We start from the raw sequence: 27,957 nt of genomic DNA on the forward strand, positions 1-27,957 counted from the left end.
CAGGATTCTAACAACAATAATCTTTATTTCTGTCTATAACTTTGTACAGGAGTTGGAGAAAATTAAAAGGGTGGGTGTGAATTCTTCCATCGACACTCCAGAGGCGCTCATGCGTCCCTCGATGCGGAATCTACACATAGGTCTAAAAAAATACAAAGAGCAATGCATAGAGTTGGTGATGGACTACAGAGTGTTACGGCATATAGGATTTCTAACGAGAAAAAAGTCTTGTAGACGTCGCAGGTTGTCTCACGTGAAAGTAGATCTACGTATTCTATTAGATGGACCGAAAAGCGTCAAGCAAGCATTGCCAATTTTGTATCCAAAAAACCCGCAGAGGGACGCGTTCTGTCGGAGACAGGTTCAGATATACAATGCGACATTCTTGATTAGCTGTTTACCTTAACATTGATGACAACCCACCCTTTTAATAACCTCTTCTTGGATATCATCAACTTAGAAGCCTTCATCAAAGATCGAAAAGTGTGAAAAGCATCAAATCTTTCCTCATAATTATTTTAATCAACTTATTGTCTTGACGCTGTGAGAGATTCGCAGCTATATTTGTGTAAGTGGGTGTTTTCACTCATTCTGAAAGAAGCGTATTTTGGTATTTTGTAGAAATCAAACAAGAGGGAAGTAGTGTATAAGATACATCGCCGTCAGATCGGTAGCATCCTTCAGTACTTCCTATTAAAGGCAACGATAACAAAATTGAGAAAGAAAACATTTATTTCTAGATACAGCCATTTCAGTGATCAGTTCAGAAGAGATAGCGAGGTGTGTCAAAGAAATCATATTGAGATCGTGAAAGGAGTGGACCAAAGAAAGCTGTTCTATCGACTTTTGCTGGTAGTGGTTAATGTCAGACTACTTTTAGCAACAAAATACAACAGTCTTTTTTTCCCTCTCGGCGTCTACTGACAAGTGCCCATGAACTTCCAGCCACTCCATTTGCTGTTGCAGCCCCTGGGACTGACGTTGCCGCTGCCTCGTTTGATCGTCTCCTCTTGTCTGACTTCCGCCTTGTTGTATTTTTTCCATATTTCTTGGGCCAGCTCCGATGCAAATTCTGACACTTCGCCTTCGAACCAATCTTTGAATCTCGCCATTTCTTCAGACTGCAATTTCATAAGCAAAGAAGAGGAAGAATATGATCAGAGAATGAGATTTTTCTATCTATCTATCTATCTATCTATCTATCTATCTATCTATCTATCTATCTATCTATCTATCTATCTATCTATCTATCTATCTATGTATCTGTGTATCAACACTGCATCTTTGTGTTAATGCACAAACATCAGCTTTTCCATGTACTATGCATGTCTTTCGACGGTGTAATCCAAGCGAACGTTAACGCTGATGGAAATTTTAATCTGGATGTGATTTGCCTTAATCGGCTAAAAGGTTAGCAACAATTAATTACGAGAGTACAAAGTCTACTATGGTGACGCGTCGTAGCTTTATTGTACTTTCGGAAAAATACGTCGGGAAGCCTAGATTTAAAATGAGATAAGAAGATGCCATTAGAACGTAAGGGCATGTCTCCTTGACTGTCTAAGAATTGGTTTAACCATGACCTTGCCCGGTAAGGCATGCCTGCAATTTTGACAAGGGTATTAATTGGTAACGGTTTCGCGTTGATGACCGCAGATTCGCTCTTCGCGAAGACATGCTCGTGTCGATGCGTCATCATTCGACTGAGGGAGCCTGCGCCGCCACCTGCGCGCAACAAGGACATCGGGCATTGTCTCGAGCGAGATGTTACAATTCACGAAAATGCTTGTCATCCAGGATGCTGCCCACACCTGTACAAACGCTCATTAAACTTCTCGTCACCGTGTTATGACGCTTTATGAGTGGAATTAAACGTAGATGACAAAAATATCACTAAAACTGAATGTTAAATGGACGATTATCGACCATCGTGATCGGCATGTCACACGATCAGACATCATTTCCTGTATGTAAAGGCCAATGGGTCGGGCAAAATTCACCACACAAAACAAACGAATAGAATATAACAAAATGTCAATCAAGCGACAGCGTGTCAGTTCAGTATTCTCTGTGTCACCATGAATCACGGAACCGTACGATAAAGCCGCCAACCAACTTTTCTTTTCGGCGGCGGCAAATTCACTTCAGGCACCGTCTTCTATAAGCAATTAAGACAACGGCGGGGGAAATTCGTGAGGATGAAAAGAACCGCCATTTATTCTGCAGGGAAAACCACCTATTGAACTCAACACCCCCCTCTCTCCGAGGGCGATCTATTTTCTAAGGACTTCACCGTTTCTGTTTTCCCTTCTCTGTGTAATTGGAAAACCGGAAGCAACATTTCAAAAGGATGTCGATGAAATGAAATGATATTCACTCAGAAAAAATAAAATGTACAAACATATTCATTAAAGGCGCACGCTCTTAGATTAAGAAGGTGCTAAATATTCACTCACACACTTGCTCTAAGAAACATAAAAACTATTTCCTTTCCATATCAAGAATAAATTTTCATTTCATTTAATTTAATTTGAAATTATGGAGAAATAAATTTTCAATTTTCACAAAATCAAATAAAGAAAACATAATATTTCCGAAATCTTTAAAAGTAACTCTAAACCAGGAAAAAACCTGTCAGATTACGAGAGCTCAAAAATATGTCGCCATGTGGCTTTTTTGGCCGTAAATTATCGTACCTTGCAAAACCAAAGTTCTGGCGGAAAGCGTGTGTTCAGTGTTCGGAGGCCCCATCTTTGTGAACGTTCACTGATTTCAATGACACACAGACACATCATTGGACCGCTGGAGAGTGCTAACAATCACGATACGGTCTGCAGTAATAAAACGTGATTTTGAAAAACTCGTTACGTCACAACCGGACGTCAGACAAACCCCGATCGAGAGAGGTGTCTGCCATTTTTGACGGAAAAAATGAAATTTACATAGTCCGGCCAAGAATTTACTTCAATATTGATCACACAATCAACGCCACAATAAAAAAGCAAAGTTACGCTGAATGCTTAGTGAGTCGACACAGGGATGCCAAATTGAGTCTTTTTAATACTCATATTGCAGGGGCCCGCCACATACTACCCATGATACTTTCTCCTAGGCCGAGATCAAATGCCGTTATGGATCAGCTCAACTCTGCCCTTTTGACTTGTGTGCTTGTTACGTTTGACATTACTTGGTAACCCTAGCCGACGCATTCTAAGTGGAAACTACATACAAGCTATATTAAAGTACATCGTGCAGGTTTGCTTAGTTTGAATGGGACAGAGCGTGACAATAAAAATATGTTGCAAAAATTGTAGGAGACATCTTACAATCTTATTGTCAGACAATGTGAAATTTAAAATACAACGCAAATGATAAATTACCTAAACGTAAAAATATAAATAAGTCTAGGTGTGATTGAAGTGATCGAAACGAGGTAATTCTTTGTCAGTTCGTTTTTCTTTCTTTTTTGCCCGCTTTTCAGAGACTAACAACATAAAGTATCACGCATATGTTGAGACGATAGTTGAAACGATACGTGATATGACAATCTCCTCTACATCTAAACTACAACTGTGTTCCTAATTCCCCCCTCCCTACTCTCAGCGATAGCATCGGCAAAACTGAAAATGGAAGAAGAGCGAGAAAGAATAAAGGTTGATAGAGATCGGCTGTTGCATGCGAGATCAAGACGGAAGATTATTGAACGATGGGGAAAAGGTAATTACGCAGATAAGGTGGCTGCATGCACCGTGGAGCGCAGCTCTCTATTCTGCCAATTCATCGACGTATCATCACGCAGGGTTAAATGGGGCAGCGGTAGATTAATGGTTTGAAGACGAGAGGCACAGGAAACGCCCGTTATTGTCGGAGCGAATGGCAAAACGGCAAATCGAGCGGAATTGATGCTTGCAGATTACTCGGTTTTTAACCAAACATTGCGATGAGAGTTCCTCGTGCGCAGTGAAAATCGCCGGGGCGGATTGGATGGAAAACAAAAGGACATCCGCCCCCGTCAATTGCGTTTCGATGAATCAGGCTATAATCGAGTTTGCCAATCCATGCCTCATCCCATTTACGGTAAGATGCGTAACGACGCGGAAAAAAAGGAGAGGGAAAAAATTACTCGCGCAACTTGTCCATGAACATCGATAATGTGATCTTAAATGAAAACGACTTAATGTGATTATTTCTGACGATAAACGAAGACGGTCGAAAGAGACGTATCATCCAGTACGAGTATACGTACATACAGACGCACTCACATGGTAAATAGATCCGTGTACATCCATCCATCCATCCATCCATCCATCAATCCGTCCATCAATCCATCCATCAAACATGCCCCTCTCTCCCCCTCCCCCTCCATCCATCCACCCGTCCATCCATCCTTCAATTCATCCATCCATCCATCCATAGACACATACGTACCTACATCATATATATATATATATATATATATATATATATATATATATATATATATATATACTTGATGCATGAAACTTAAGTAACATATATTAAATTGTACTTGAAATAATTTGTATTATATATAAGCTTAAATATATATATATATATATATATATATATTATATATATATATATATATATATATATATATATATATATATTATATATATATCTGTGCCACACATTTCACACATCCACACATCGTTTACCTCGACGTCCCGTTCCATTTCTACAAAATGAGAACGCACGCACGCCGATTCCCAGTTACGGTATCTTATCGTACCACGATATAGATAATTTGCTGTGTTCAAAATCGTATGTAAATGACAGTGGCATATTAATAATGCAAAGGTTATCTCCAATTAAATCCTAAATCAATCCCCATTTTGCTCAACACTGTGCGAGATAAATATCTCTTCTGCGGTATTTTTGTTACGGAAGATATCTCTCAATTTCACGGTGGGGTACAGAATTTTCGGCCATTGATGCATACAGCGCTGTCTGAACTTCAGCTATCGTGTTGAAAACTAGGGTATCAATTTTGCGAAAAATTAAAAGCAAGGTTCTGGAAATGAATAACAAATTCGTTTTGTGCACCAGGGAGAAGAACGGGGGCGTAATTCTAGGGCAACGGCATGAAGTGTCAATGAGAGAGAGAGAGAGAGAGAGAGAGAGAGAGAGAGAGAGAGAGAGAGAGAGAGAGAGAGAGAGAGAGAGAGAGAGAGAGAGAGAGAGAGAATCGTTCCGAAACGTGTAAAGAAAAATACGGCCTTTGATTTCAAGGGTCTGTGGATCTGAAAAGCGTGCTGTTCGTGTGATAAGTATAATCTGCAGATATATTCATTTGAAATGGCAACCACCAACAACGATAAAGGGTTAATTGAGTGTTGTGACACCGACATCCAGAGTGACCTTTCGCATATTAGGGTGCGGTTACGGAGCATGTCCACCCGTAAAACAACGAGTGAATTACCGAGGACAAGCAATCGATGTCATTACAGTCATCACGATTTTCGCCGTCGTGAATTCACCACACCCTGAAGCACCATACCCACCCTCAAGCAAGTCTTCCCCCCTCCCCCCATAATTCTTCTGTTCAATTTACATTCTCATCAGAAACTAAGTTGTTCAGTTCGTGCAGGGTATGGTTGAAGGCCTTCCGAATCTCTCAGCGACTGCCTCAGAATCCGGCACAAGACACTCAATACCTCTCCTCGCTTCTAATAATAATTTCATGGTTATTCTGCAAGTTTATCATGATAGGCCATATCACGACGCAGCTCTTGTTTCGAATCCACTCCAACACCACTTGTCTCCTTGTTTCCGGTTGTGTTGCCTTGGAAACAGAAGTGTGTCTCCCTCCCCACTTATTGATGAAGACAAAAAAAATGGCAATCGAGAAATGCGCCTGAGCGTACTCGTACGAACGATTCAGTTTTGGACCATCATCGCAGCATGCTCCCGACTTTTATAATTTGTCCGCTTGTAACCTCACTAAAATATGCCATCAAAAACCCAGTCTCTCCAAACGTCTCGTCATACCAACTGTTAGCTTTTTGCGTAGGCGTCGAAATACAATTTACGGAACGTGTTGTAACAAATAAATTATTTCGATTTTCTTTGAAAGTTTTTATCAAAGGTATCCACAGACGCCTCCGCTGAGCGGAAGTATGATTATGATATGGGCGCCAAATATTACTTTTCGATCGGCGTGTTAGAAGATTTCCCAAACGATATTGTTACATTCTCTTAATTTCGGTCAATGGGCGACAATCAAACTCGGCCCGGCGTTTTCTTACTTGCCTTAAACAACTTGAAGGTTCTCGATGAATCGATTTACAAGGAAATCACGGGTGCACGGTATGGCTGAGCTAGATTAATCAACCTCTCCAACAATGCGAATTTCCTTTCGTGTCAAAGGTCAGGAGAAATACGAAAGCGCGTGTAATGTACACCAACCGCTGTACTAATTAGAGCAATGATTGCGTTGTGGTGAATTAGACATCACCATGATTGTTAACAGATCGCCTGTAATAATGCAGGCGTCTGGGAATTTTAAATGACAGTTAAATGTCATTTGATCGAACTGATAATCACTATGCTGTTTCTAGTGCATGTAGCATACGCCATCAGCAGCCTTGATAGCGCTAGATTGGCTACCGACCTCTGACCCCAATTTTTGGTTAATAATGGTGTCCCGCAGCTTGGCCGCGCGTCAACAAGTTTCGCTCAACTCGAAAAGCTTGATCATGGCCAGGTATTTGCATCGCGCTTTGAAAAGAGAGCAACTCCAGGTTGATATTAACTTTGCACAGCAAACGTGGAACTGCGGACAAATTACTGGCGAGCAATCTATCTCTAGTACCAAAAACTTGCCGAACGAAAACTTCAGAGAATTCAAGACCTTGAGATTTCATTTACCAAGCTTTTGTTTGTTTGTTTGTTTGATCATTATTTGATGTCGATTATGTATGTCTTTGTTTTTATATTTGCCACACTTGCTTGAAGACTAAACATTTGTCCAAGGCCTGCCCTTTGAAATGATACAGAAGATTGGGCAGAAGCCAAAGTATGTCAGCAATTTTATCAATTAAAAAAAACTTTGCGGACGACGTCACAGGGCTACGTTGTAAAGCTTAAATTTTAATTTCCTTATTAGGTTGTGCGTCGTCTATTTCAGTCTCTAAGGCAAATTTTTAAGATACTACAGTTTGTAAATCGATCACAGTACGAACGTATTCACGATTATCGGCCATTCTATAGACGTATGCAAAATCACCGTTTTGGTTTTTAGGAGATTATTTTTCTGTAAATATGTATTGACCAAGATGCCTATGATATACATCTTTTGTCGCTGATTAGCGGTGTTGTATTGCTTTCCTTAATTTTCATACGGAGACATGGGCAAAGTAATAATATATTTTGTTTTTCGAATTGGTTATGAAAGAAAATTAAATGAACTTATTAATATTAAAAGGGATGTTAGTGTCGCTTAATACTATTTATGTATTCAAAGCTCATAACGATGGTGATCATTTATTCCAAAAATCTTCAAAAAGCAATGACACCGCGTGTCACTCTCGGCGACTCGCACCTAATCGGCATCAGACAGCCAGACAGTAGAAACACAGGTGCAGTATTCGTCATCGGGATTACGTGACGTTTAGGACTCGGATAACCGGTGTTTGATTAGCCAGTCACAATTTATATCCACAGCGATAAATCAGACCTAACAGATTTATGACCGCTTATTGGAAGTTAATCACCCGTTAGCTTGCCAAGAATAGCTCGTAATTAGGGCAATTAGCCATGCCTGGATCGAAACGATCCCCGATCCCCGGACAATCGTTCCTAATTGGTATTTAAACATGGTGGCCTAACAGTCCAAACTGATGAGTATTTGTATTCCGCGTTTTTTATAGTCATGGCACAACCTATGGAAAGTCACAAACCCAGCTTTCAGAAACAGTTCAGTATCTGTTTGTAAACATTTTGGATACTTTTTCCTTAGTGTTCGATTTTGTCGAATTCTTACACGCTCTTTGCTCTTGCATCAAGAAACAGGTCGCCGGGAAACAAGAAAATACTGACACATTGACTTATACGGTTTACCAGTACAGATCTGTTTTTTGAGGTTAAAATACCCTAAAGACGTCTGTATCACAATGACATGTTTCCGTCAAAATATCTTCAAAGGAAAGACATTGAAATTATTTCTGCACCAGAGAATGAGTATACTTGATAAGGCAATGTTCTAGGCTATCCTTTTGGGTTGACTTTAAAGTTGAAGCCTGCATGCATGGATTTAAGGTGGCTGGAAAGGCTATTTTTGAACCAATTCTTTTCTCAGAGTTAATGTCAAGTTTCAAGTGTTAGAATCAAGATATTCAGTTCAAATTTTCAGGATAACTCTCTTAGTTAATACTTTCTCCAAAGAATATAAAAATTGTATATTTGCAGCCATGATTTTGAAATATGACACCAGTAAATATTAAAATGTAATTTTTCATATTTTTTGTACATATTTGAATTTAATAATAATTGGATAGTATTAATATTACCAAATTAGTTATAAATATGTTGACACTATTAATTGTAAGATTTGTATGGCAGGATTTGTAAATACAATTTGTTTTTATGATTTTACATGGGTTTACATATCAAAAAATTATTTAAAATTCTTTCAAATTTCAAAATATGATTTTTCAAAAAGTACTTCAAATACAGGAAAATTGTGCCATACATATCTTATCTGTAACCTTGTTAATAGGCTGTAAAAATTCCATGTCCATATCTCATTTCAAAGGTTGGATTAAATTGGTATATAATTATGTAGGAAAACTGTTATTCTGTCAAAAATGTTGAAAACAAGCCATATTTGCACCCCTCTTTTGGAGTCACAGAGCAGTCTTTTTGGTAAATCTCACTTTTGACACCTCTTTGACACTCAAATAATCTAAAAATGCATTTACAATAGCAGTCACTCACTCTGAATGCAAGCACCGCCTTGTCAAACTTTCCTGAAAAACAGCAAATAATGACTTTCCCTTTTTAAACATTTTATTAAAAGCTAGGGGACCTCTACCATAGTTAATACACTAAGGACTCCCCAACTTCTTCTTATTTGGTCAGTTTTTCAGAAGTTTCAACAGGCTGTAACTCTGCAATGCCTTTGTGCCCAAATGTCTTGTTTTTTTTATTCCACAGAGAATGTTGACTACTTTTATATTTTAATAGTTTTGCTGAAGTTTATAACTGACGCTCTAGCCTTTCCAACCACCTTAATAAGGAAACACGCCACGGAAGGCGTATTTCTGTCTGTCTGTCTGTCTGTCTGTCTGTCTGTCTGTCTGTCTGTCTGTCTGTCTGTCTGTCTGTCTGTCTGTCTGGATGGATGGATGGATGGATGGATAGATTGATCCGTGTGTGATCGCTGTCTCTCTCAATCTACCAGCCGACCAACCTACATCTTATATATCTCTCTATCTCTCTATCTATCTATCTATCTATCTATCTCTCTCTCTCTATCTATCTATCTATCTATCTATCTATCTATCTATCTATCTATCTATCTATCTATCTATCTATCTATCTATCTATCTATCTATCTATCTATCTATCTATCTATCTATCTATCTATCTATCTATCTATCTATCTATCTATCTATCTATCTATCTATCTATCTATCTATCTATCTATCTATCTATCTATTAGTAGAGGAATGTAAAAGCGCATCTCCGTACGCCTAGAACATTTTTCAATGAATGCAAATTGTTGATGTTGTGTATAGGGCCTCCAGACATTATTTACTTTTCAAGATTTACTCATGAATAGTTCCTCGATGTAATAGCACACTTGAAGAGGCTAATTGAAAGGTACGCTTATCCTAATCTGTTTGATATTTGTGTTATTCTTTGCAGCGGTCCGTCAATCTCAAAACGTCCATTTATCATACGTCTTCCCCGACCAGTCGGCTCGCTTTCAGGAATAAAAGTAAAAAGTTAATGTTTGATCATCCTTACTCGATCCTGTCGTTATTAATATGTTGGTAGTAAACCGTACTATACCTCATATTTCATTTTTTTGGGAAGGAGGGAAATTACAGGATTTCGTGTCATACGCTCGGCTGCACTTATTGGCTTCTAGCAGACCGCCTTGGATGGAAGAAAGCCCATCTTAAGTGGCATCGTTACAACTTCCATGCCTTGAAGAGCCATCTAACGACGCGAAAATAATGAGTTTTTTCTCTCGAAACACATCGTCAAACTCCGGCAGAAAAAAAGGGAAAAATGCTATGGAGCACTCTCGTCGATTCTATTAATCTTACAGGGGAAAGAGAAATATCGTACGTGACTTGTGAAATGGTTGGCTAGTTTAGCCGGTGTTCTAGTCAGTGCGGTTTGGAGATCCCGACCGTCTTCGAAAGGGTACGGCATTTAGCGGCATTGCACAGTGCGGGGTTAATGAACACATCACTGCCTATTACGTTGAACTAGCGACAAGCTTTCGCCGGTGGCCATAAGTACGCGAAGCCCTTGCAATAACGCATGTGCAGTCTTCCGACATCCTGGCTACTTGTGTAACTGTAGCTTTAATTAAAATCGGAGAAGCACCGAATGAGACAGGTATCAGATTTATCCTGACAATGTTATTTTGTTACGCTACTTCTCAGCTGATTACAACGTCTCGGGGGATCTTACACTAGATAACTGCCATATAATGGCGCTATTCTCTGACTAGCGACGTATAGACTATTTTCTATGCCATATCTAAAAATGCTACGCCTGATGTTTCGGTCAAGCCTCTGCATATATTTCTATACCTGTCTAACAGCAAAGTTTATGACATTATAAGTAGACTTTGGTAAGATTAATTTTAAAAAAATTAGAATTGTGCCATCGTAAAAAAGATAGAACGTGATGTTTTTTTAATGTCCTCTTCAAATTGTTGGCATACATCCCTATAATTTGTAAGTACCTGAAAGGTTGTTGTCTTCGTATTGATTTGTTATAATGTTATATACCTGATTGTCTCACTATCGTGATGACATGCAATGTGTCACACAAACTGTCAATTTGTAAGAGGATCCCATGTATCACTTTTAGGAACAAATATCGATTCGAAGACTACAGAACTCCGCTGGACTTTCCCGAATTCTGATTTCTATACGGGAAGTTAGCGCGCCAATTAAGTGTTTGCATCATTTTATCGCAATTTCCCGAGGAGGCGTTATAGATTAATCCCGAGTGGGGACATTTATCTGAGAATGAGTGTCATTAACTCCATACTCATAAATAAATAGTGCAATTCTACTTTATCGCCCCAAGAAATTAAAATCGAACGCGGGAAATAAGTGTAGACGAACAGACAGTTTGGCGTGCTAACGAATCCACATTCTCGCAGACATATAGACCGAAAGACTGACAGAAATTTACGCGTACACGCGTCAGGCACGTCAACAGGCAGCAAGACCAAGAGATTTGGAGATGGCGAGACAAAAGGACAGAGAGACATACAAAACCAAAAAACATTTAAGAAGCCAACATCAGCAGATAGGAAGACTCCAAACTTGTTTGAGGTAGAAAGTCAATATAACCGGATGTCCAATTAATAAAAGTGGGTATCTCGAGTAGGCCCTGTATATTTGCGTGCAGATGATGACGTGTTCACGAGCTCTCCCTCAACAAATGAAAAAGGCTCTCTAAGCGAAGGGGCACGATGCATCTACTTAAAGCAATTACCGAATGGAGTAGATCTGCCTTTTACCATGTCGAGATCGAGGTCGGTGTCACCGATGCTCCCTGACCTCGGCCGCTGACGGCAGGCGTCTGTTATTATCCGTTTAGGCGAACTTTGCTACGCACGACGAGGCTGCGACAACCCCAAGATCATCATTCGGAGTATCATGCAGCACCAATCGTCCTAAGACGCAGATATTCCTCTTGTGAGTGCTGTGGAGGCTTAGATAAAGGCATGGCACCTTAAGGTAGTATACGCCTAAAAATTCAAAAATGACTTAAAACTTTTGCTCAAAATTTCCTCAAGGAATCTTTCAACCATTCTGTTTCAGAATCAAGAATAAAAATCGAGGGTCACCGTGCAAATTTTAGCACAACAAAACAAATAACACAAGATGTACCGAAATTTAAAATTCAAAATGGCCGCCATCCCTGTGTTAACACTATGGAGTAAAAAAATTCGAATTTCGAAAAACTAAGCCAGTTGAAAGTTTCCTTATACCAAGAGCTTTAAAATGAACCCCCACAAGTGATATATCAGAAAAGAATTGGAAAAGCTAGAATTCGAATATCTGTCCCCGAGGCGCATTCTACTTTAAAGAGTCCTGACCCTGCCAGTAGCCCACGGACAGCTACTGAAAATCCATCATACTTTGCGATGCTACGGAGTAGGTGTTGAAGATCCCATAATAGTACGGGGCAATGCGAGATGACTAAATGCCAAGGTCTGCACGAAACGTGCCGAGGGTGATAATGGCATGGGTGAATTATAGAATTCCTCCCAACTTAATTCGAATATACATGATACAAAGGGCAGGCAGCAAAGCTTGTCGTTAGGAGATCGAACTGTGACCTTTGACATCTCCAGCCTCGTACAGCATACGCCATAAACAAAGATAACATCAACTTACGAAAGCTGCCGTTCATCTAACCTATGCAAATGAAGGTTCATGGTGCTTGAATCATCGCAAATATCGTAAAGTTTTTTCTAATAGATATGCAGTTTATCAGTCCTGAGAGCGTAATTAATGTTACCTATCATATATGTGTATACTCCTAGGCGCATCGGGTTTGTGTGATTCGCGATGCCATGCATATATTGCTGTACGCTCGATCGTTAAATTCTGCAGTGCATATCATCGCACGATAACGCGTAAAGGCGGGTTTGAAAAAAACACACGCCAAAGTGCTGTAAATTTCCTGAATTCGAACAGAATGACTTTACTAAACTAATTATTTATGAGCACCGGCTCGAAAAAATATCAAACATGGAAGATCTGTTCCGCTTCAGGTTGTACGTTTTTATAATCAGATGTAGAGATGGGAAAGAACTTTCCAGACTTGCCGCGCTTTCTTTGGTTGAATTTTTCCCTTTTATTTCAGGAAATTCAATAATTCAAGTTCGATTCTTCCTTGCTCTAAGCATATTTCAAACACTTCGGCACTGCTAAATAACTATAAATCAAAGATGAGATATCTCGGATTGTAGGAGAAGACTTGCAGGCTAACGCAACATCCAATCATCTAATAGTGGCTCAAGTTTGTCAATGCCAACTTTAACTTCGATGACATACGTTCCTGAATGAATGATAATACAGGGTTTGCTTCGCCAGACCTTTTACGGAATTGATATATCGATAAATGTCTAATAACGTGGCCAGGAGGTAAGATGCTTTGAAAAGAATTAAAACCCCATAAAAAAGCCGAACCTTACTTTTTCAGGCGGGAATTCGTGCAAATGAATAAGTAACTCACACAGGATGTGAGAACTTCCACAATCTTTAAGATATCAACCATGGAATTATGCATATTTAATACTTTTTAAGCCCATCGAAACGTGCATGTTTCTTGTTTTAAGGCCTGTTCTATTCAGGGCACGATATTTTTGGCGGGCATATGCGATCACATACTGGCACAAGAGATGTGAAATTTGATCTTGGATATCGTGAACCGATGGGTTATTTTTCGCAGTCAAAAGTATTGGATAAATTCTGGCTTCCTTCGACATTCTCAGCTTTTAGCCCGAGAGAAGGCTTTATATCAGGTCTCTGCTGTCCGAACGAAGAAACCAAGGGCAACGGTATGTGACGACACCTTACGTCATTCGGGCGATAGCACTGAGATCTTTCCTCGTTAAAACACGAATACACAGGCTGCGTTGTGCAGACGGAAAAGTATAATCAAAAGTAAAATTTGCCGCCCAAAGCCAAACAGAACTTTTGGCACAGGCAACTATCGGTTTGTCAATTACCTTACTTTATTAAAATTGAGTATCGTAAAACTATGGGTCTCTAATACTGCCGCTTGCCCGGTTCTTTGGACGATAAAAACAGCATATCACAGTTTGTAGGGCTATAATGGGAGAAATATACTCTCCAGTCGCCCAGTCCAACGTCACTGTTTTGAAAAATTATCCGCACAAGAACACCCTCGCGGCATGAAGAATCGTACCGCTCAAGCAACAAACGGAAACATTCGAGGAACACGAAAATCGAATTAGAGTAAAATGTTTCATTTGTCTTTACGATGCCGACAAATGGAACCTCGACGTCGGCGCAGACGAGATCTGGCAGACGAACAGACAGCTACTCACAGCGAATTCAAGTTTTTTGGGCAACGTGCCCGGATTCTGTGTATTGCTTTTACTCCGAGGGCAGATTAAGACATACCTGTGGCGCCCATAATCCCATGCCATGAAAATAGATGAATAACTACTGTGTTTGCAACAAAATATTTTCGAAGAGACGAAGAGAAAAATAACACGTGCACATGTCTTATACTCATTTCGTCTCGAGTTAAAGGCGAAATAGCCTGTAAGAAAGTCGGCGAATAAAATATTCACGTCCTACCGACGGGTGTAATTCTTCTATCAACGTTAAGTACCGTATCTTGTTCAAAGACTTCGGCCACATTCGGGTTTCCTTTTCATTGCAACCGTTGCGACTCAGCATTAATCGATACGACAAATTGCCGTACGGTTTCACGGGGCACCTCTCTGTCGGCGGGTGATTTTATCTTTTACGGAGATCAGTAACGTACGATGTGCGATGTGTACACCTCCAGGGGTAAACTTTCCCCGAAGACAACAATCATGTCCATCCAATAAAACAGCCTCGGACTAAGATTGAGACACCATGTCGGGCCCGAACGAGAAACAAGCTTCAACACAATTGCCTGCCTAATCTAACATCATTACAGAACCAGACCCATCTTGCATGATGATTTTGGAGTGTTTATTTTTTCTGCCCGTGTGCGAAGTGAGATATCGCTAGAGTAATAACATCAGTGTGAGGTGAATGCTTTTCACAAATCTTTGTCCATACTTGAACATTTCTCAGAAACTAAATTCATTGTCATCGACCATTTTTTTGTTCGATGGCTTCGAATGTAAGCAGGTGATAAAGACATCTTACTAATTTAGTTACATTGCAGTTATTTCATTTTTTTACCCATTGTTACTGCCCTTCAACTTATTGTTTCCTCGACATATATATAGTATGTGTCGTTACAATTTTTCTGCAAGACATAAATTTCTAATCCAGAGTGAAAAATCTGGTTTTTTTTTTAATCAGATTGAGAATCGTTGCTGGATACACACAACTATCTATCTGACTTACAGATTGATATATGGCGGGTGCTACATGTGGGGCAGGATGCGCTTACTATTTTCGAAACACCTGACATCACTTCTTGGTCTTTTGGCCAGAGGTCCATATATCTTTCTTTCATGAATTTGACTTTGTTTGTGTACCGTCTATTTACTGTCTGTTCTGTGCTGTTTTGTGTCTATGTTTACAACTATTGTCTTACAAATTTTGACCTAGTGTTATTGGATTATGGATTGGTATGATTGCGATTATTATAGTAAGTCACACATAATATATAAGATGCATTTGATATGTACTTTTTCAAACTCTCTATGCCAAATAAGTGCAAACACGTTCAGGCTTTCTAAATTGAACAAAACTACATCAAATGCAGAATTCATAACAAACATTATATATATATATATATATATATATATATATATATATATATATATATATATATATATAAGTGCATGTCTGAAGATTGCAAAATATATAAAACTTAAGTAACAGATGTTACCATCTTTTTACTTGTAGTCACTATTGTTGATATTATATATATATATATATATATATATATATATATATATATATATATATATATATATCCTAATCTGCCTTTCTATCTCCATTTATACATCCGTCAATCTTAATAAGTCGGTCGTCTTATAAGAGTCACCAATATGCCATATTTCTAGTTCATTTTACAGAGCTAAGAGCACAACAGAACTTTATCGATCACAGAAGGCAAGATGAAAACTGAAAAGACTTCGATCCAACAATCCTCCACTACAAGTCTCAAACAAACAAGTTTGTCTACGATGTATTTTTTCCGCTAAAGCTTTCTTAACTGTCTTCCCAGTGATTAAGAACTATCGACCGGGAACCAATCAAGAAATCAATAACGAGGACTTTTCAGCCCTGCACGGAAAGGAGCTGCCACATCGGAATGATCGATTCGCGTCTAAGAACTTATCCCATTTCTTCGCCGGCTAACCCCTGTCATAATGGCGGGTGGTCCGTGATAAGCGGCGGGAAAAATGGATCTTCGATCCCGGCATTCCCTTGTTTTGTAGCTGGTAAACAGGCATACGGTTACATCTGCCTTTGATCAAAATTAGTGTTATCAGGCAGGGATTTATCGATTCTCAAGCACCTGTTTGCTTTTCCATGGGTGAGGATGAATAAATATTGATCGCCACCTAGAGAGAATAACCCGTGCCGGTTTAGGCTATGTTGTGTCTTTGAGCAAAGAAATGCTGATGGTAGATCTGACCATGAATCTCGGTAAACTGTGTTTCATCTAAGAATCGTTTCACGGTACCCCCCCCCCCCTTTCCTCATAACTTTGAGACGTGCAATGTGCAATACATCCCATGCATGTACCATCACAGCTGCCGCGGATATCTGCCAGGTCAGCTGACAGGCCCACTGAGCACGTGCCGAGACAGTTTTCTAATGCCTATCCTTCTCCCATCTGGTTACAACGAGTAATGTGTTTCTCAGGGTAGTCCCCAAGAATAAATATGCCGTCTTACGACCGCTTTATCGACATCTGTGATCTTACGTACAACTCCCTGATATGAAATACCGATTGCCCCTATTGGATATTAATCACTGTAACGTTGTCAAAAATAACGCTTATTGCTTGCAACATATGGGCGAGGTCTTACTATAGCTTCCTTAAACAAGTACAAGATGTGAATGGAGCAGTAAAAATGATTTTCCTAATAAACGCTTGATTTGTTAGGATTTCTCAATTGGATTTTTATGACTTTGGATTCACATATACCGGAATAAACAACTAGTTGTAGATCGTGTTCTGCTCATGTATTTACATTGATAGGACATTACCCATTGGAAATTCAATATGTACCTTAACTATCAAATGTCTGTAGAATTGTATAACTTGATAAGGGAATAATGTGATTTTCAAAAGTTAATATCGCTATATGTGTTTGAACAACAGCAGAACATGTACAAATGACAGAGAATATGACAGTTGGAAAATTTTCATAGATTAGCCGAAGTGCGCGTGGACATCACAGTTACGAAAACATAAATTTTGCGCAAACGGGGACATGAAAATAGGAAAAATCATAATTCTGAAAAATACGCGCCAAACTTATGACTTTTGGCCATTAATCATGACCAAAGAAGATCCCCCATGAACGATAAAATCAGCTATAATCAAAAGTTTGATATTGCTGTTTTCAAAATATTTATTGGGATATATGATTCCCATCGGCGTACATTACGATTCTTGTCTCCGATGTAATGTTGATTTTCCGTCATCGAAACAAGCCTCGTTGCCGTGCTACAAGGTAAACGTTTGTTTATTGTGGAACTTTCAACCAATCATTTTTCTTCCTTCTATGAGATATGTGGCAGACCTTTAATTATGCGACTGAGATGTTTTATGAGTTGCTTGGAGGACAAGCTGTTTCGCGAAGAAATTTTAATTTTCATGATCAGGGGAATGACCGTAAAACTGTGGAGATCTGAGAGATTAGGAGAAGGCCTAAAACGAACAAACAAACAGACAGACGGACAGACAGTCACGCCGACAAAAAGGCAGTCACTGACAGGCAAATGCACACAAAAGCGGATCATTTTTCAAATCTACAATGACAAGCAAATCGCCTCATCGTTAGGCAGATACCATGGCAACAGGTCAAGTACAGAGCGGTTGTCAAAGAAAGATGGCGGACATGATCGCCAAGGACAACGATGCACATTTTCCGTCGCTCAGCGTAAGATATTGATCGTAATGAGCAATCTTCTCGTGCCAGTTTCCCGCCAAAATCTAACGTTACCTCAGTTTTGGATATCTTCACTTCTCTTGGTGCAAGTTTTCCCCTTGATGTTTGACCCTGGCATCTAAAGACGAAGGGACTATATCTTTTTCTTTTAATTCATTTCAGGTCTGAAAAACGACTACGTTCAATTTTACATGACTCTAGTTGATTTCTGCACATTTGTCTGTTTTATTTGTAAGATGGCCTGTTCGTCAGCGTTTCCTACCGTTTCAAATTGAATTTTGACCCCCAGCTGCGATGAACACACCGCCAGCTGTAGTTCATTTCAACCCAGCTTTTGTGCCCCTTTCATTTCACAACGTAAGCCAGATCTAGTACCATTGGGAAATTGCGGTGAAAGGGTTAAGGTGCCTAGATCTGATACAGCCTAGTCCTTTTTTACAGTTGTTTGTGGCGCTGCCTTATCGCATCGCTCTGAGTGGCTATACTTTGTGTCCTTGCATCACTGATAAGTAAAATGGTCGATATCCCAGTCGAATATTATTATATTTTGAGAGTCCATTATATCACATATTTGCCTGCCTTTCACGATGCATTAACACTACCTGCTGAATTCTGACCCGCTCTGTGCTTTACAAGCGTCACGGTACAGTAATAGGTTGGTGTAATCTTCGTTAATGTGAGATAAGCGACTCCTTTTAACTCGGTGGGCCAGCCCCGCCTCTCTGAATGCATCGCTGTCCGGAAATGAATGTTTCAGCAAAGTTTAGAAGGGAAGTTTCGTTCATTCTAGGAAGAGTGAGAGTGAAATAAGAGGTCAGGAAGGGTCAGTGACTGACGCAATTATCGATTAACCAATTGTTGGCATTTCCAGTACAAGGACCCCTTCTAAAGGAAACAAAGAATCATGGGTAATGTAGTTTGAGCCCTGGCTAGTGATGACGTATTAGTTTTATGCTCTTTCTTATCGCCCCCAAAGGGATACTAACCTTAATGATGGCGATTTCATCTCGCTGACAATGCAACGAAGGTTTTTGTTTTCCCATGATCAGAATACGAGGCTTTCGAACAGATGTGAGCTACATGGTGATCATTTGACTCCTGCGCCTGGGCACATTTTGACGGTGATTGACAGCGGGTAAGCTCGCTTAATTTGTGTAATCAAGGGGGTCGCCTTCGATTGGACGAAATCAGGGTCGACGAAGGGATGGGTATTTCAATACGAACGGTTTCCGTCGAAGACCAATCTGCTTGTGTAGAAGACAACAACATCCTCGTCCTCTGTGTTTCAATTAGGCTTGTTTGTTGGAACGAGCGTAATAGCTTTGACAGTACGGTTGCAGGAAGAGGCGTTCTTTCTCGAGTCGGTTTTTTGCGGTGTCCGTTGTGACTCTTTTGACTTGCCAATGGACGCTTGTCTTGTTAGACCGCATGCACACTTCCGTTACGAGTCATTTTGCGCTGCCCTTTGAGGAGGTTCATCGGCACAACCTGATAATTTGTCAGCCCCACACGACAAGCGCGACAATCAAGACTCACCGAATAGCGCGACTGATGGATCTCCGCCCGGAGAGACAAGAAATTTCCCTTAAGTGTCCGGAATGCACAATAATTTAAATGGCTAATGTCTTTTGTGACATTAGTTCATATTTATCAGATGATCGCTATCACGCTTGAAATCTCTTTGGTGGAAACTTTACCTTTACGCTTACTGTGTACCGCTTCGTTGCCTTCTGACAAGTTGGCAGGAAACCTGCTTTCCTCAACCTTTAAGACACTCATACATACATACATACATACATACATACATACATACATACATACATACATACATACATACATACATACATACAGACAGACAGACAGACAGACAGACAGACAGACAGACAGACAGACAGACAGACAGACAGACAGACAGACAACAGACATACGTACATACGTATACACACAAATATATATATATATATATATATATATATATATATATATATATATATATATATATATATATATATATATATATATATATATACACGAATACATACAATCAAACACACAATCACACATTCACGTGGCGTATATTGTGTACTATGTATAGTATTGAGATGCCGCTATTCGAACGAAGGAAATTACTTTGGGAGATCAAACATTTTAATCTGAACATCTTTTGATGCATCGTTTCATATTTACTGGCTATACGCTCATAATTCATATCTATGCAGGTGGGCTGTGATAAATTTCATGTCAATGTAGACGATGCTATTTGAAATCGTCGGCTTATCTGATCCTTGCTCGCCGGATCACCATGTGTAACAGTCAATTTCATAAATCGTCCACGGTACGGGAACGCGAGGGTTTGAGAACAGAGGCCAGCCCCTTTGAGAGATGCAACTGTCATGTTACGCCAATTCTGATGTGATATCCCGACATCGGTAATTGGATGTTATCTTTCGAGATGTCTTATTTCCTCGCTTACTTGCAGACGACGTTGTCAAAAGAAACAGAAGGACGGCCATCACTCATAACGGTGGCGTATTGAGGTTACGAAAACAGAAAGGCTAGAACCCGCTCTTCTAACATAGATGAACAAAATGTAGAATGCGCCCCGGGGACAGATATTTAGACTCTCAAAGTTTCCAATTCTTTTCTGATGTACCACTTGTGGGGACCTATTTTAAAGCTCTTGATGTATGAAAAACATTTAGTTTTCCGAAAATCGAAAATTATATTTTCGTCCATATAGAGTTAACACAGGGCGGCCATTTTGAATTTCAAATATCGGTTAATCTTGAGTAATTTGTTTCTCTAGTGCCAAAATTTGCACGGAGACCCCCGATTTTTATTCTTTATTTTGAAAAGGAATTACTGACAGACAGATTCCTTAAGGAAAGTTTGAGCTTCACTTTGGAGGCGCATACTACCTTAAGGTAAAATGCGCCCGGGGACAGATATTCTGACTCTCAAACTTTTAAGATACTTCTTTGTTCCACCACTTTTGGCGGCTCATTTTGATGCTCATGAAGTCATTAAACTTTTCAAGGGTTTACTTTTGTGACAATTGAAAATTTCATTTTCCTCCACAGAGTCTGTACAAGTATGAGGCCATTTTGAATTTCCAGTATCGGTGAATGTCGGGTTATTTGTTTCTCTTTTATCAAATTTTGCACGAAGACGCCTTATTTTATTCTTGATTTCGAAAACAAAGTTGAAAAGCTTACGTGAGGAAAGTTTCGGCAAAAGTTTGAGTCTTTTTAATTTCTAGGCGCAAACTACTTTTTAAGTTGCACATGGATTACGTTACCATACGGAATAAGTATCGGGAAAAATATTTGATACCGAATCTTTTATCGTTCTTTGTCACTAAGGCCAAAGTAATTAGATTGTTTGTTTTGCGTCCACTCAAACTGGGAAAAGGTACGCGTCTAAGCGGCGGAAAAACACACACAAGAAAATTAACACAATGTAATTTGATTGCAGCAAATAAAAAATTGTAACAACATTTTTAGTTCAGAAAAGCTAAGCGGTTACGTCCTAAAATTTCCTATTCAAATACACTGTGTGTGTTTTTCGTGAAAACCTTAAAAACCTAAGCGGGTGGGGACGCAAAACAAAGAATTTAATTACTTTGTCCTAAGCATATCGCGCGGATTTTGAAACCAGTTCAGCACATATTATTTTCACCCCTTCGCATTTCAATAAATCGAAACTTTCACATTTGCCCCCTTTAAGTAACAAGAGAGAGGGGTTGCCATTTCATTTTGCATTTCAACGATCAGTAAATCATGTAACTTGATTCTTAAGTCGAAATATTTACTCATTGACCCCTGATATTTATTCTAGATAAATGTCAGAAAATACCGTAGAGTTTTCTCTGGATGTTTTGAAGTTCTCTGTATAACGTGCGAATCGTTCGTTCGACATTGTTTTGGCATTCTGACAAATTGGTTTGCAGGGACAGGCCAAAGAGAAAGTATTTCTGACCATACCGTTCGTCAGTTTCAACCATTTCGTGGACGTCGACTTAAGGTAGAACGCGCCTCGGGGACAGATATTCGGACTCTCAGATTTCTACAATTCTTTTCTGATCTAGCAGTTGTTGGGGTTCATTTTAAAGCTCTTGGAGAAAGAAAAACTTTCATTGTCTTAGTTTATCGAAAATCCCAAATTCTATTCCACACAAGGATCGCGACCATTTTGAATTTCAAATATCGCAAAATGTTGAGTAATTTGTTTCGCTAGTTCCAAACTTTGCACGATGACCTCCGATTTTTATTGTTGATTTGGTGAGAGATGGGTTAAAATTTTCAATGAGGAAAGTTTAAGGCAATAGTTTAAGTCTTTCATTTTCGAGGCGCATATTACCTTAATGAAATTCAAACTTTAAAACAAGAACTGTACGTTCAAATCAATTGCTTGGCCTTATTCACCTTGACTCACGTTGATTAGTAAACTTAACTTTTATTGAAGTTTGGGCCTAGTGTATAGTTCAGTTTATTGTAGTTTAATTCTACTTTGTTGATTATGTAGTTTGTTTTTTTACGTACATTGGACAGTGAAGACTGCGGGGCCAGAAAGATCTCAGCGCAATATGTTTTACGCACGAAAAACATGTTTAATTTTCGGTACCGATTGGAAAATGTCAAAGTTTTTAGGTCCTTTTGAAGTGACGATTATTTTTGCAAATTAGCGTGATGACCGAGATCTGAAGATAGCAATATTTCTAAGGGACATTGATGCTTGGTGAAACTTTCGATACTAAGTTCAAAATAATAATACGCCTTTTCACAAAGTTCCAAGCAGTTCTTCATTGAATTTGAAGTTTTCAGAGTTCTGATGAAATTCGGGTTTTCGTCAAACGAACAAGGCGATTTTAGCGCGATCACTGACGAAAACGCATTGTTAACGAGTCGTTGAGGGATTCGATCAGTTATTGCACGGAAGTGGCCATTGCTCTGCTGAGTACAGATTTTCAAGATTTATTGATCTGGACACGCTAATTTGTCTTTCTCAAAGTATAACATGTCTAGGAATAGTAATCCTTGATATAAAATATCAAAGATGATACCTGCTCCCTCTGGAGAACCACAAGTCGGGGATGTGTCCCATCGCATTTTTCAATAGAGAATGCTTGATAACTCCCGCCCATTTTAAAGTTCGTCTAGAGACATTCAAAAACAATTATGCATGTACGTATGTACAAACTGAAGTATTTGCATATATTTCTACGCACGTATGTATGTATGTATGTATGTATCACTGCATGAAAACCCAATAATTCAGATAAATTCACATTAATGAGTTGCCTGTATTATATAATAATACACGTGAATTCACATTAATCCACATGAATACAAGCTTGCTGAATACAAAAAATGGATTCTTGACTGTATTCATCTGTATATGCACTCTTCAGATAAAATACAGGCAATAATCCATGTTAATACAGTAAGTATTATTGGGTTTTCATGCAGTGTATGTATGTATGTATGTATGTATGTATGAATGTATGTATGTATGTATGTATGTATGTATGTATGTATGTATGTATGTATGTATGTATGTATGTATGTATGTATGTATGTATGTATGTATGTATACACACGTACAATATATACACGCCACACACACATATATACATATAGCTCTCTCTCCCTGTATTATATATATATATATATATATATATATATATATATATATATATATATATATATATATATATATATATATATCTCTCTCTATACACATATGACTTAAACTCACTGAATATTTTCGCATGAAAACTAACATGATTAGTATTCTCGTGGCATTGTTCATTCAATAGATTAGACTGGCATGGCCCATGCTGTACTGCAACTGACTGAAAGTGTTGACAAATTCACATCTAAAAAGGTTATCCACAGCCGAAGTCTTGCGCGGTGTCCCTGGGCGTATCACCTTAAGCCCCCTGGTGGAAGAAATATCAAACCGCGTTCCTTGAAGGCCGTGGTGTTAAGTACAGAAACACATCTCATTCGGTTACCATCGATCACGACACATAAACAGAAATCAGCTCGTATTTCATACAGCGGATGCCAACTCGGTGACTTCCCCTGGGGTGACGAGCGATGCTCTTTGTCACGGCGAATATCTCGTTTTCCGCTGCCTGTCATTTCGTCCTTCGAAAAAGAAATCGTCGATGCAAGAACTGTAGTTACCGTAGGGGAAGGACTTACACCATAGTAGCAGCGGATCCGAGATATGTATTCAGGCGGGACGTTTCTCTGACATTTATAGGCAGATTAAGAAAATTCGCTGTTTCTGCGAGTCATACACGGTCTTGGATTAGCCAATCATATGTACACATATGCCAAAATATTTTGCCCTGAATGTCAACATAAGGCCATGGAATGAAGAGTTGATGTAACGGCTTGCTTTCACAGAGGCAAGATTACTTTTCAACAGGCGTTCCTTGGCAACACACTTTTACAGTTTATCTGTGTCTTGGCATTTTCCCCACTTTATAAATGTGAGAAAAGTTTTACTTTTTAGATAATGGACCGCGATTTTCGAACAAATTTGCCTCATTTTTGCCGTTCTTTAAACACCCTTTTGAATTATCAGACCGCATACGGATTGCAAAACATTACCCTTATTTTGTATTCTATCCGGCTGTGCCAAACTTCATACTGTGCGATGTTCAGATATTTGTATGATTTCAAAAAAAACACTTCTCGTTTCGCGCATACGTCAGTGCTCACGACATATGCTGAATGATATCCACACAGATGAGAAATGAAGGCATGTGACGTAAACGGAACATTCGCAAACAGCAATACATCGTCTCAAATATCAGCGACTGATAATTGAAGAGAATAAGTGATAAAGTTCGCACTCTCCGTTCGCAGCACGTTTGCCGCCTAGGCAAGTTAGCCTGATTTATACAACAGAGGGGAGATCACGTACGTACCATGAGGGAAGCACTCAGTCAAAACACGAGAAATGAATATTAGACAAGCGTCACTGGGATTGACGATGGCGTCTTGATACCCCTGGTGTTCAGCTGACTAGTAATAACTCGTTTTTCCAACCATCGGAATTTTGACATGGATCGATGTCCTTTTATGATCCAAACTGCCATGACCCGTTAGTTGTCATAAAAAAGACACTGTATCTCGCGGTCTCTTCATAAATGAAAATTTTGAGGTTTTTATGACAGGAGTATGAAAATTCCATAATCACGGGATCTCTTAATCAGAGAAAATTGAAACTGCCAATGTCTCTCCCGTCATGCAAAGCGGGAGGCGCGCACCCCATGGTTTTATGGCGGAGTTTGGGAATAACATTTAATGTTTTCAACCCCATCATTGCTCAGATTCCTTTCCTTTAACATCAATCATTACTTAGAGTGTTTACGAACTTTCTTTCCTTTGGATTTTTATGATTATAGATCCTCGATATGTACTGCAAACGACAGAAGGCTGTGACGTAAGAAATGGGCCGACAACGACAGGTGTCTTTCTTCTCATAAAAAATCTCAATGATCTGCGTCCATAAATTATGAGCTTAGTGACATGCTCGTAAAGTGTCTTGCGAAGACGCGACCCCCCCCCCCCCGACTTGTTTTAACACTGGCTTAACGCAACGTCTGAGCCAGAAGAAGGGCCCTTGCTTTAATAGCCACCATATTCAACACTTTTGATTCGACGCCTTAAGTGTGATAAGAGCCCTGACAGACGGTGCATTTCGCGGCTGCAATCGTGAAAGTGGTCAGCGATAAGATCCACGCCACTTCTACTCTCATTCAACGTAAACACTCACTCGTCCTTCGTTAATAGCCGTCATTAATTATACGCAGAGCTAACGAGGAAAGCGTTAGTGGCAATTAGTTATTATTTTTTTTCTGAAGTGAAAGTACCTCGACTGGCCGTCACGAACCACATTTTTCAAAAGTTAAGAAGCTAAAAGAAAGTAGCAGACACTTGTTTTCGTCTTTCTTAACGAGGAATGAACGCTGTTAAGGGTGTCTATTAACCATGGGTCTCAATTCAGATATCACAATACGCGGTAAAACTTCAAGACACATTTCATATTCTGTTGCGCGTACCTTGTTGATTGCCCGCGCGTTAAACTAAAGCAAACAGCATGATGGCTGAAGATTCTTCAACCGCATCCTTCAAAGGCTTTGAAAGAGACATGTCTGAACTATTCAGAATTTTTAGAGGTGCAAATTACCCAGTCCTTTCTGCTCGTGTACGCTCGTTTTCTAACTGACAACTTTTCAACCACAGTTTTGTTTTGCCTCAAACGACTTTCGCTCTTGCAATAGCGAGTATCAGTTAGAGTGCAATACGATATCTCTAATGATTGTCGGATATTTAAAGGAGGAATTTCTCACTTTCAAACACACAAAACGCACAGCGTTCTTCCCTCCTTTAAAGTAAGTGATATAACCGGGTCTCACCCTTTCGATGTGAAGTCTACATTGATTTTATAGGCATGACTGACTGACCAAAACGCCTCCACGCACAATTTTATCGGAAAGTTCTGTCTATTTTAAAATGATATGTAAATACATCGATATTATTTGAATACTTCTCCTACGCAGTGTAAACCTTGTAGGTGGTTTATAAAGTCAGTTCAAAAGTCCCGAAGCGCAAGAATGGCTTCGGGAAAAATGCTGATGCTGAGCCCCGTGAAATATGCGAGGGAGCTTCAAATGAAAGTCCAACAACGAACAAATCCTTGAACGCTCCGACCAGGGCGCACATCTTCGGCGCGGCCGAAGGATATACGAATTGGAAAGACGAACAACGCTTAAAGATACTGTGATGGCAAGTTATCAATAAAGTTTAATTAAAATTCATCTGACTATACCGTCATGTGAACCCTTACAATCGCAAGATGAGGGTTTGCATTGCAAAATCGGATACGTGCCAATGAACTTGAGCGCGTGCGGCACAATAAGTGACAATTCCATTCGGAAAACCCACCTTTGTAAAAGGATACCACCGCCGATCCTTGATATTAAAATCGGGTTCAAATCGAACCGAAATGAACCAAGTTGTGTTTTTTTCCCACACCGGAGCCCATTGCATTGTCTCAATATTGGTTTTAATACCATTGTGGAAGGAGATAAATTATAAAGCAATCAGTCTGCAGACGTTTGGGAAGCCATCTAAATTGACCGTAATTTCGTGCTTCGTTTAATCCTAGCTCGCTTCTGCGAATCCACTCTTGATTTTAGGACGAATGACATTTGGATGAAAAAAAACTTTTGCCGGCTTTCACTTTAGTTGATATAACATCTCATATTGTAAAATTTTGCTTCGATATGAAATAATATTGAGACGATTATTACTTCTTTGTGTATCTACTTTTTTCGTACCAATTTTTTTTAGTTCAAGGAACCTAGAAATGATAAGAAGAAGATGTTACTAATCAGTGACGTTTACCTGATGTCTAATATGGCTCACCTGCGTAATTTGGTTGTCTATTGTGTCGTCGCCATCCGGTACGAGACTTTTGCTGTGTGTTAGGTAGACGCAAATACTCAAGAGTACCAGCATACTAAGAAGACTACTATTCATCTTGGCTTCTGATGGGAGGTGTCTGTCAGGCTTGGTTTCAAAACTTTCGCTTGTACTTTGGGTGATTGTTCGTAAAATCGTCGGCCCGCCGTCACCCAATTGTCACTTTAGGGAGCTGCGCCTTGTGCCTGTCTCTCTCTCTCTTTTCTCTGTCTTCTGTTCTCAGTCTTCGGTATCCACGCTAAACCCACGAAGCCGTCGACTCGGTCGGTGTATTCGACTCTTTTTGTCGTCGTCTGTCGCGGCAGGCGCTTTTTATATCAACGCTGTGCCGTCGTGCTCGAAGATCTGGGATTTTAAATAATGACCAGTCGACATCCGCCTCGCTCCCGCGATATG

General features: G+C 39.5%; 1 long non-coding RNA gene across 1 annotated transcript; it reads right to left on the reverse strand.

Annotated features, from left to right (window-relative positions):
* On the reverse strand, positions 1 to 27,957 carry LOC139136744 (uncharacterized). The gene is made up of 2 exons (XR_011553237.1): positions 27,505 to 27,957; positions 1 to 1,121 (listed from the first exon to the last, which is right to left on the reverse strand). It is a non-coding gene; the product is annotated as an uncharacterized lncRNA (long non-coding RNA).

This window comes from Ptychodera flava, chromosome 7 (genome assembly GCF_041260155.1).
Source record: "Ptychodera flava strain L36383 chromosome 7, AS_Pfla_20210202, whole genome shotgun sequence".
Lineage (NCBI taxonomy): Eukaryota > Metazoa > Hemichordata > Enteropneusta > Ptychoderidae > Ptychodera > Ptychodera flava.